The sequence below is a fragment of the Phaseolus vulgaris genome, chromosome 3 (genome assembly GCF_051622355.1).
Source record: "Phaseolus vulgaris cultivar YP4 chromosome 3, ASM5162235v1, whole genome shotgun sequence".
Classification (NCBI taxonomy): domain Eukaryota; kingdom Viridiplantae; phylum Streptophyta; class Magnoliopsida; order Fabales; family Fabaceae; genus Phaseolus; species Phaseolus vulgaris.
Window position 1 is genome coordinate 12,970,743 of NC_143500.1, and position 10,536 is coordinate 12,981,278.

Sequence of the window (10,536 nt, forward strand, 5' to 3'; positions counted from 1 at the left end):
AAAACACACTTGAAAATCCCTTTCGAAAACCTTTCAAAAACTCTTTTCAATCCTTCTTCTCACATAGAAAGTGTTTAATCTCTGTCAAAAACCTGATTTCTCAACAACCTTTCATGTGAGAAAAGCTTTTCTTTATATAGAAAACAGTTTCTAACTACTTTTCAAAAAATAGTTGAAAAGCTGTTATGAAAACAACAGATTCAGTTTTAAACTAAACAGATTTATTTTAGGAAAACTGCCAACTCAGCTAACTGAAATAACTGACTGAGTTGTACCTTTGGTGCCCTAACCAACTTTCGAAAATCCTTTCATCAAACCAAAAATAAACCTATTCTTTTACAGAGAAAAAAATTTATTTTTGTGCGGTATCCTGATTTTTGGGGAGAACTCTAAAAAGCTTTTGGTAAAACTTTTAACCACTTCAAGTGCTTGATCTATGCTTGGTTAGGCATCTATGATAGGTCATGTAGCAAAAGGCAACCTTACACATACACAAGCCTAAATACAAGATCATCTAAACTCATTACAAACTTCAAAGCAAACTAGTTATTTTCTACATCAAACACACACTAAAACTAGGTAGAGAAGAAGCTTCATCCATCTTCAACAATCTCCCCCTGTTTGATGGAGACAAATCCCCTTTGCATTGCATAGCTTTGAAGAGAGATCAAAAACCTGTATAACACTAGATACCAGAAAGAGCACAATAGCTTTTAGATGTTCAAACTGAATGTAACAAATTCAAGTATTAATGTACCTCCCTGCAGATTTAATATCTGAATCACATTAGCAATTTATATGACTTAATCCTCAACTGCAGAACCTGTATCAAGCTATTCTCTGTATCAAGTTATTCTTCTCCCCCTTTGGATTCATCAAACATAATGGGATAAAGCCATACCATAGACATTCATAACAGTTCAAATTAAAAACCAGTATAGAGTTCTATTACAAACCAAAATAAAACAGACTAAAACCAGTGCAGAATAAGAAAAATCGACTGAAAACAAATTGTTCAACAAGATATAACAGATAAAGACTATGAAATAGGATCACTTATTGTGGTAGTAAAGCTCAGCTAGCTGCTCCTGAACTCCTTTAATTTGGTCATCCAAGTGTTGAAACCTGGCTTGAGTCATTTCATAATGTGCCTTTTGGTCATATGTGAGTGTGTCCAGCTTGCTTAGAACTTGTCTTTCGAACATGGATAGAGGTTCACCTCTATACACAGGTTCCTCATATGCAACCAGTGCATTTTGGCTTGTAGCAGCAACATCCTCCTTTGCAGAAGAGTGGGTTGGTGACTCATCCATGTGCTGCACACCATCAGCATTTTCTTTTTCTTCATCTGCTGGATCAGTTGCTTCATTCTCAGCTCTATTTATAGCATTCCTTCTAAATATCCAGCTGTCATCCTCCTTTTAGAACCCCATCTTCAAGAGAGTGGAGTTGTCTATTTCACTTGCTGCCTTAATGGTGTCATTTCTCTCATTTGCAGTATCAACTTCAAAATAATCAATTAGCTTTGACACAAAAATTGCATATGGAAAACGATAATCGGGAAGCCTTGTGGATTTGAGCATATGCTCTACCATTGTACTCACCCAATTTACCTTGAGTTGATTCATTATACAGTATAGCAGAATCAAATCCTCTTCATGAAGAGTAGCATGATTGCTTCCTCTAGGAGTGAGTTGCCAGGCAATTATGTAGGTTAGGAGTCTTGGAATTATTGTCAGATTTCCAGCATGAAATCTGGCTACTGGTTCAGCAGGATTTCTAACACAGCTCCTATAAAACTGCAAGTTGAACCCTTGAATTCCAGCAGTATTCCCTTTGCTAACCTTCATTCCTGAATACTTGATTCCTCCCACATTGCTCCATATTTCCCTTGTAATTTTCAGCTTTACTCCTTTCACATGGGAGACCAGATTTTTGCCATCTTGAACAAGATTGCTGTAGAACACTTTCACCAGGTCTGGATAGACATTTCCAGTCATTTCTAAGAAGTTTTTCAGCTTTTGATGCTTGAGCAAAGTTTTTGCTTCAGTCAGATTTTCTTCCCTTAACCATGAGAATTCCAGCACCTTGGGCACATTGACTTGCTTTCTGTTTGTCTCATGGATGAACCTTGTCATGGCTTCAGAATCTCCAGCAAACCAGTTTTCCAGAATGCCTTGGCTGCTGTTGGATTGCTCTTTGGATTTCTTCTTTCTGTGTGATGAGGATGCCATGCTTGATCTGTTGTTACCTGCACTTAGTCACCTAAAGATAAACCAGCTAGTAGAAGGATTAGTAACAATTCACATGATCATTTCAAGATAGAAATTAAACACAGTAATTTGTTTGAACCTGGACAGCTCGTAGCAGAGATGAGAAGGTGTGAAAAACAATTGATTAGTGTCAGGTTTATATAGAGCTTTAAATCAAATTTTTTTAAAAAAAACACAAATTTTAAAGGAAATCAATTTAATCAGATTTCAAGAATTATGGGTTAAAAAAAATCAAATCAATCAGATATGCTTCAGATTTTATTCTTGTGGTACAGCAGGTTCAGGTGTTGATTTACGTAAGAATATATTGGAACCAGATTTCATTTTGACAAATCAAATCTGTTGCACCTACACAATATCCAATCAGTTAGGATACCCACATAATAATTGTCATAGACCTGTTGGTTATTAACCGTAAAAGCAGTCAAAGATAAAGAGAGAGAGAGAGAAAAAAACAAATATTTCTCTTTCCTAGTCACAACTGTGATTCTGAAACAGAGAACAAAACATGTTAAAATATAAAGTAACAGGTTGAAATTTTACTGCAGAGGACAATTTAAGCTAATGATACCCAATTCATTTTGAAGAAAATAAAACCTATCTTTAGCAAGAGGTTTAGTAAAAAGATCAACCAATTGAAATTCAGTGCCAATGAATTTGATATCACAAGTTCCATTAGCTATATGTTCTCTTAGAAAGTGATGTCTAATTTCAATATGTTTAGTTCTTGAATGCATGACAGGATTCTTAGATAGATTTATAGCACTAGTATTATCACAATTTATAGGTATCTTGTTTAATAGAATTCCAAAGTCACTTAGCTGCTGCTTAGCCATAAGGTTTGAGCACAACAACTTCCAGCAGCTATGTATTCTGCCTCTGCTGTAGAGAGAGCAACACAAGCCTGTTTCTTGCAATGCCAAGAGATTAGACTTGATCCAAGCATGTGACAAGTCCCACTTGTGATTTTCCTATCCACTTTGCAACCTGCAAAGTCAGAATCTGAAAAACCAGTTAAGTTTAAAGATACATTGTTAGGATACCATAATCCAACATCCTTAGATCCTTGCAAGTATTTCAGAATTCTCTTTGCTGCATTGTAGTATGATTCCTTTGGATCAGATTGATATCTAGCACATAAGCACACAGCAAACATAATGTCAGGCCTGCTAGCAGTTAAGTATAACAAAGAACCAATTAAACCCCTGTACTTAGATTGATCCACTGATTTTCCTGCACAATCTTGTTCCAGCTAGCAGCTTGTTGAAATAGGAGTGTTGATTTCCTTGCATTGATCCATATCAAACCTCTTAAGCAGCTCCTTGCAGTACTTTTCTTGACTTATGAAAATTCCATCCTTGAGTTGTTTCACTTGTAGTCCAAGGAAGAAATTCATTTCTCCTAACATTGACATCTCAAACTCACTCTTCATTGTTTTTACAAAGTCTTCACACATCTCTTCATTTGTGGATCCAAAGATAATATCATCCACATAGACTTGCACAAGTATAATGTCCTCTCTTTTCTTCTTTATGAACAGAGTTTTATCAGAATTGACACGGTTATATCCTTGAGAGAGCAGAAATTCACTTAGCCTCTCATACCATTGCCTAGGTGCCTGCTTCAATCCATATAACGCCTTCTTAAGCATGTACACATGCTCTGGATTTTTATGATCTTCGAACCCTGGAGGCTGAGATACAAACACCTCTTCATTAATGTAACCATTTAAGAATGCACTTTTGACATCCATTTGAAATAGCTTGAAACCTTGTATGCTGGAAAATGCTAGGAGTAATCTGATAGCTTCAAGACGTGCTACTGGTGTATAGGTTTCACTAAAATCAATTCCCTCTTCTTGGTTATAACCTTTAGCAACCAGCCTTGCTTTATTTCTAGTGATAGCCCCATGTTCATCCATCTTGTTCCTGTACACCCACTTGGTCCCTATAATATTCATCTCATGCTTTCTTGGAACCAAAGTCCACACTTCATTATATTCAAACTGGTTCAGTTCTTCCAACATTGTTGTTATCCAATTGTTGTCTTGCAGTGCTTCTTCCAGACTTTTAGGCTCAATCTGTGAGACAAAGGCCACTGTTCTACAGAAATTATTAAGTGAATTCCTTGTTGAGACTCCTTTCTCAATTTTACCAATTACATTGTCAAGAGTGAGATCCCTTGGAGTCTTCCATTCTTCAGGCAGTCCTGCATTCACAGTAGATTCTTTGACAGAATTTGGATTAGTTGCATCAAGCTCACTAGATTGATTCTTTTGCAAAATGGTTCTTAAATCATCCATACCAGGTTCATCCATAACAGATTTAGGCACAGAAAAATCTGTTTCATCAAATGCAACATGTATAGATTCTTCTACTGCAAGCAATCTTTTGCTATACACTCTATAAGCATGATCATTTATAGCATATCCAATATGTATTCCCTCTTCTGATTTAGGATCAAATATCCCCAGATTGTCTTTACCATTATTTAGAACAAAACATTTGCAGCCAAAAACCCTAAGATGACTAATGCTAGGCTTCCTACCTTTATATAATTCATATGGAGTTTTCTTAAGAATTGGTCTAATCAAGGTTCTGTTAAGCACATAAGAAGCAGTGTATACTACATCAGCCCAAAAATATTTAGGTAAATCAGATTCATTTAGCATGGTCCTAGCTAACTCTTCTAATGACCTATTCTTCCTTTCAACAACACCATTTTGTTGGGGTGTCCTAGGAGCATAATAGCTATGTGTGATCCCATGTTTTTCACAATATCTATCAAATTTTGCATTTTGAAATTCTCCCCCATGATCACTACGAATCTGTTTTATTCTATTTTCATTTTCATTATGCAGAACCTTAGCAAGTTTCTTAAAGGCTTTATATGCATCATTTTTAGAAGCAAGAAACAAAGTCCATGTATATCTTGAAAAGTCATCAACAATCACCAAGGCATAGTAATTTCCAGCTAAGCTAGCAGTCCTAGATGGTCCAAACAAGTCCATATGTAAAACATCCAAGGCTTTATTTGTAGAAACCACATCTTTAGATTTAAATGAAGTTCTTATCTGTTTTCCCTTTACACAAGCATCACACAATCTGTTATTCTGAAATTTTATGTTTGGTAACCCAGAAACAAGTTCCTTAGACTTCAGCTTATTCAAGTGATTTGTATGGATATGAGCTAGCCTCCTATGCCACAGCCAAGACTCATCACTTTTAAACAACAAACACTCATTTTTAGAACAGTTATTCATAATGTTTAAGAGATAGATGTTGTTTACCTTTTTTCCTGTGAAAAGCCTCTTACCAGAAATTTCATTTGAAATTGTACAAGTGTTGGCTTCGAAATTGACCTTGTATCCCTTGTCACACAGCTGGCTAATGCTTAGAAGACTATGCTTTAGCCCTTCAACATACAGTACATTCTCAATAGTGGTTGAGTCTGTAGTACCAACATCTCATCTTCCAAGAATTCTTCCTCTATTATTATCTCCATATGTGACGTGTCCTTCAGCTTTAAGTTTCAGATTTGTGAATTGGGTGACATCACCAGTCATGTGCTTTGAGCACCCGCTATCCAAGTACCACTGATTTTTCCTGCTGTTTTTCTGCAAAACAAAACAGATTTAACACATATGGTACCCCTTCCAAGTTTAGGGTCCAACATGATTAATACCTTTCCTTAGGAAGCCATTTGGCCAATCCTTTTGGAACAAGGTACCTTCTAGCTTTACATGTTCTAGATATATGTCCAGACTTCATACAGTAAAAACAGGTTGCAGAATGCATTGTATTTGAACAACTAAAAGGGGAAAATACTGTTTTGGAAGGAACAAAAAAACTGGATAGCTTTTTCACATTATTTTTCATTCCTAGACCATTTTTATTAAAAACAGCATTCTGTGAACCTAATAAGGTTTCAAGATTTTCTCTTCCTTTAGTGAAATTTGAGAGTGTTTTTAACAAATATTCAACCTGTTTTTCCAGCTTCTTACAATTATCACAGGTTTTTATTGATGCATGCAAACATGTTAATTCAAGACTAACCAATTCAGTTTTAGCTTTGTGTAATTCTTCTTCAAGAGCCTTAACTTTAGGTTCCAATACCTTATTTACTTTATTCAGTTTGTTACATATGACAGCCAATCTATTTGCTTCATCATGTGTTTCCTTAAAGGCAATTAATAGCTTATCATAATTTTCAGAATCAGTTGAATAGTCACTTACTGAATCAGATGTTGATCCTTCATCATTCACCATGAAGCACAAATTTGCTTCTTCACTTCCAGTTGAAGAGTCACTTGTTAAGGATACATCATTCTCTTCCCAAGAGATATAAGCTCTCTTTCCTTTGCCCCTTTCACTCTTCTTGCTTGCTGATTTTTCTTTGTTTTGATTGTTGGGACAATCAACTTTTATATGACCTGATTTTCCACAGCCAAAACAAGTGTAACTAGAAGAATTTGAGTCATTGGATTTAGAATACCTTTTTCTTTGTTGAGTTCTGTCTCGGTTCTTCCTTTTCAGAAACCTGCTGAATTTTCTGGTGAGCAGACTCAAGGTCTCATCATGTTCAGAATTCTTCTCTTCCTCACTTGTATCATGTTCCATGGTGATCTTTAAGGAAATTCCTTTGGCTCTTTTCTCCACTGTTTCTTGTTCTTTCAATCTTTTGAGTTCTAACTCATGTTCAATCAATTTTCCAAAGAGTGCTGCAGTAGACATCTTGGCTAAATCTCTGGATTCAGAGATTGTTGTTACCTTAGGCTGCCAGCTCCTATCAAGACATTTCAGCACCTTTATGTTGAGCTCTTCCTTGTCAAAAATCTTACCAAGACCAGTGAGATGATTCACTATATGTCTAAACCGTTTTTGCACATCTGCAATGCTTTCTTCTTATTGCATCCTAAACAACTCATATTCTTGAATGAGTGAATGCTTCCTCAAACGTTTCACATCATTGTTAGAAAAGATGGCTTTAAACAAGAGGGGAGGTGAATTGTTCAAAGGGGTTTTCGCAAACTTTTCAAAACTAGAATGTACTTATTTCAGAAACCAATTGATTCAGCAATTCAGTTAGCCAAAACAGCAAGCAAAAGCTGTAGTACCAGAAAAACAATCGGTTGTTTCGTAGAAACAATCGGTTGTTTATACCAGCAAACAACAAATAAACTGAATTTAAAGAGTTAGAGATAGAGAGATTGTACACAGTTGTTTATACTGGTTCACTTCAAACTAGAGCTACATCCAGTCTTCTCAGAAACCCTGAGGATATCCACTAAGCAATCACCACTTGATCACTTACACCACAACCAAGAGAAAACACCTCAAGAAACACTCTCTCCTTGGCCAACACTAAGATTGCTGATCTTGAACACCTCAAGAACACACAGCCAATCTCAGCAAACACAGAAACGAATTGTTCAACAGATTACAAAGATTACACTTGTTACAGATGAATATCTAAAATCAATACAAGTAGAATCCTATTCCAGCACCTTGATCAATCACAAAAACTCTTAAGCAATCTCAGCACTTTGAAAACTCTCTTAGAAAAACTTTGTCAAAAGATTCTTAATTCTTAAAATTGTTTTTCTGAATATATTCAAAGATATAGTTTGTTATCAAATCTTAACAAACTCTTAAATTGCATTAAAAGATTGGTTAAAGCATTTAATGACTTGAGCGTATACATTTAAAGCATTTAAAGCTCAGTCAAAGAAAACATTTTTTATGTTATGGTCCCAAAACAAACAATCGGTTGTTTCCTCGAATCAATCGGTTGTTTTGGTACTTAACAGTTTCAACTATTTGAAAACAGTTTTCAATCTTTCTCAAAACACCTAAGTATAAACAATCGGTTGTTTCAACTTAGTTTGAAAAACATTTTACTTTTATAAAGATTGAGATGCTAATTGCTTGAGATTAAATACAAGGGTGGATTACAACATATAAACTACCCTAGAACAAGGCTTAAACAAGCACAGCAACATCAAGCAAAGCAGAGGCTTCAACATCCTTAAAAGGATTTGGATTCTTCAAAACATTGAACATCACAAGGTTCAACAATCTCCCCCTATTTGATGAAGACAAATCCCTGGTGCTTGTGTTGTACCTGATTAAATCTGAAGCAGTTCCTGCAGAAAATAGTATTTATACTATCCAAAGTTTCTTACAGCAGCAAAGCAGTTTATTGCACATTCAAGGTATAAAACATGATAAACAATCGGTTGTTTACACGAAACAATCGGTTGTTTCTATCAGCAGCAGCAGAAAACACTTTTTATATTAGAGATTTTAACATTTTATGCAATACCAGACAAAGATATACAGACCCAATAATTCTCCCCCTATTTGTCTTCATAAATAGACTTTAACATGTATCAAAAACAGATTTAAGAGAGATTATTAAGATCAAGAATACCTAACTCATTTCTTAAGAAGAAAAACCTTTCTTTTGGTAATGGTTTTGTGAAGATGTCAGCTAGCTGCAGTTTGGTCTCCACAAACTTCACTTCACAGTTTCCATTTTGCACATGATCTCTGATGAAATGATGTCTTATTTCAATATGTTTGGTCCTTGAGTGCTGAATCTGATTTTTGGTAAGATTGATTGCATTTGTGTTATCACACATCAAGGGAACCTTGCTGATTTGTAAACCAAAATCTGCAAGTTGTTGCTTGAGCCATAGAATTTGTGCACAGCAACTACCAGCAGCTATATATTCAACTTCAGCAGTAGAAAGAGCAACACATGCTTGCTTCTTGCTATGCCAAGAGATTAGGCTTGAGCCAAGAAGGTGACAAGTGTCACTCGTGCTTTTTCTATCTAGCTTGCAACCTGCAAAGTCAAAATCTGAATAACCAATTAAATTTATTGGAGAGTGGGAAGGATACCATAGTCCTACAGATGATGTTCCTTTGAGATATTTCAAAATTCTTTTTGCAGCTTTGAAGTGTGACTCTTTAGGATTTGCTTGATATCTTGCACATAAACACACCGCAAACATGATGTCCGGCCTACTAGCTGTTAGATAAAGCAAAGATCCAATCAAACCTCTGTATTTTGTTTGATCTATACTCTTTCCAGCAGCATCCGCATCCATGTAGCAGCTTGATGGCATTGAAGTGCTTGCTTCTTTGCAATTCTCCATTTCAAACTTCTTGAGAATCTCCTTGCAATACTTTGATTGACTTAAGAAAATTCCATCCTTTGTTTGTTTAACCTGCAATCCAAGAAAGAAAGATAGTTCTCCCATCATAGACATTTCAAACTCACCTTTCATTGCAGCCACAAATTCTTCACACAATCTATCTTGTGTAGCACCAAAGATGATGTCATCAACATAGATTTGCACAAGAATTATTTCTGCATTTGACTTCTTGATGAAGAGAGTTTTGTCTACCATTCCTCTTTCATAACCATGAGATAGCAGAAAGTTGCTAAGCCTCTTATACCACTGCCTTGGAGCTTGTTTCAGTCCATACAAAGCTTTCTTCAACTTGAAGACATGGTTAGGATACTTGTGATCTTCAAAACCCGGTGGTTGATCTACATAGACTTCTTCATTGATGTAGCCATTCAAGAATGCACTCTTTACATCCATTTGGAAGAGTTTAAAACCACTCATACAAGCAAAGGCCAACAGCAGCCTCACAGCCTCCAATCTAGCCACAGGAGCAAAGGTTTCACCATAGTTTATGCCCTCTTCTTGATTGTAGCCTTTGGCAACTAGCCTTGCCTTGTTCCTTGTGATCACTCCATCCTCATCTAGCTTGTTCCTGAAAACCCATTTTGAACCAATAATATTCATTTCATTAGTTTTAGGGACAAGAAACCATACCTCATTCCTTTCAAACTGATTTAACTCTTCATGCATAGCTTCAACCCATTTCTCATCCTTGAGAGCTTCCTCAATTGACTTTGGTTCAATTTGAGAGACAAAAGTTGTGTGCCTGTAGTAGTTTGAGATGGAGCTACGTGTGGAGACACCTTCCTTTATCTGCCCTATGATGTTATCCACTGACAGATCTCTAGGAATCCTCCATTCTTTGGGCAGCTCACTCTGTTGCAGAATTTCATTCAGTTGTTTCTGCGAATCAACCGGTTGTTTTTCTGCACAGATTTCCAGCTTCTCCAAACTGATGCTCTGTTCATCTTCCTCAGCACTGATCTTTGGGATTTGACTGATTTTGCGATCTACCTCATCAAAGACAACATGAACAGATTCTTCTACAGTCATCAACCTTTTGTT

General features: G+C 36.1%; 1 pseudogene; it reads right to left on the reverse strand.

Moving 5' to 3' along the window:
• Positions 1-2,812: 2,812 nt before the first annotated feature.
• LOC150028692 (secreted RxLR effector protein 161 pseudogene) lies at positions 2,813-9,387 on the reverse strand (annotated as a pseudogene).
• Between the last annotated feature and the right edge of the window lie 1,149 nt (positions 9,388-10,536).